At 42.9% G+C, this 1,595-nt stretch overlaps 1 pseudogene; it reads right to left on the bottom strand.

Annotated features, from left to right (window-relative positions):
- Positions 1-247: 247 nt before the first annotated feature.
- LOC101567728 lies at positions 248-1,058 on the bottom strand (annotated as a pseudogene).
- Positions 1,059-1,595: the final 537 nt, after the last annotated feature.

Here is a 1,595-nt window from a genome sequence, read left to right as displayed (position 1 = left end):
ACACACACAGAGTTTTTAAAAAAAGAAATAAAAGAAATGAAAAAAGTTTTAATACAAATGAACTGTTTTGTTAAAAAGTGATCACAGGACATTTCAAAATGCAGGGTACAGATGAGAGACATCTGGCTGGCTGATTTAGTGCTCACTTAATGAATCCTCAAGCTTTTTTTTTTTTTTTAGGAGAAGTAAACTGTAATTTCAGTAGACAGCAATATGGGAAATGTCTGTTACACGGACTAGTTTCCACTTAGTCAACTGTTTCTGGCAGCCCCAACTGGGATGGATACATTTCCATAATGGGCTGCGCTTGAGCCCGCTTTGTAAGCAGCTTTAGATCTTCAGAGCGCTTGTCAGTCGGCTACTTTTCCTGCTGTGCAGAGATGCCCCGCACCACTTGCTTCTCCACCCGGCTTGTCGTGTGCTCTTGTTCCTTGTGATTCACCATGTGCTGCACAGAGATATGATCATCCGGGCGATTCTTTACTTTCCTGTATACTCTATGTAGCCGTTCCTGGTAAGAAACCCCCAAGGCCATAGCAGTGTTGTTCCTCTGGACATCATGAAGGTAGTGGCACTTCTGGACAAGTGCCTGCTGGGACTTCTCCCATTCCGGTTGTATTCTGGATTTGTTTTATGGAAGTTTGCTTTGCCTCTCGTAGTTGGGCAATTTTTTTCTCATTCAGTTTATCAATAAATTCTCCAAATGAAGCGCTGTATTTTTTAATTACATAGACAAGTAGACCTACTACAGATATGGTAGAGAAGGTCTCTGGGCCAATCACATGTATTTCTTTGGACAGAAAATACAAGATAAGCATAGTTCCAAGCTTGTAGGGTCCTGTTATCCCAGTTTTAGGATAAAGGAACTGGAAGAATTCCTCAGGAATCAGCCCAAGATGAACTTTCCCGCCATACTCTGGAAGAGGTGGTAGAGGAACAAATCCTGGCTGCCCTTGTGAAAGATCTTGTTTCCTGCAATATCCCTGGTCCTAGGGACGCTGTGTTCTTCAGACAGGGTGCCACTGTGGCATGGCAGAAAGTACCACCCAGGGCAGCATGGTCAGCAAAGGTCCAGGAAGTGGTCCTAACCTGTGGCCATCTTTCTCTCTCTCGCTTGCTCTTTTTTTTTTTTTTTTTTGAGGAACCGGGGATTGAACTCAGGCCCTTGTGCTTGCCAGGGAAGCACTTATTCTACTGAGCCATCTCCCCAGCCCCCTTAATATTTTTCTTTAGTTTTACTTGATCTGCCTTCTTCACAGTATGGTTGAAACTCAAAAGGCAAGAATTATAGGAGAGCACTTTGTAAATTAAAAAAGCATTTAAGTATTAGGTAGGTTAATGGCTGTTCTCTTTCTTTTCTATCTAATACATTTCACTCCTCCTCTGATACTGACTTAGCTCTCCAGGATGCAGGGCGTGGCATGTGGCCCAGACTGAGCAAGCTGAAGTTCTTTATCTTCCTTGCAGTTATATCTAGGTTTAGGCCAAAAATGTGCACAGGAACTAAAAACAAACCAGTTATTCTTTGTGAGGCATTTTGGTTTTGTTTTTTGAGACAGGGTCTCATGTAGGCTAGGCTGGCCTTGAACTCATGG

The sequence above is a fragment of the Octodon degus genome, unplaced genomic scaffold, assembly GCF_000260255.1.
Source record: "Octodon degus isolate 3935 unplaced genomic scaffold, OctDeg1.0 scaffold00209, whole genome shotgun sequence".
Taxonomy (NCBI): domain Eukaryota; kingdom Metazoa; phylum Chordata; class Mammalia; order Rodentia; family Octodontidae; genus Octodon; species Octodon degus.
This window is presented reverse-complemented; position numbering and strand designations above follow the sequence as displayed.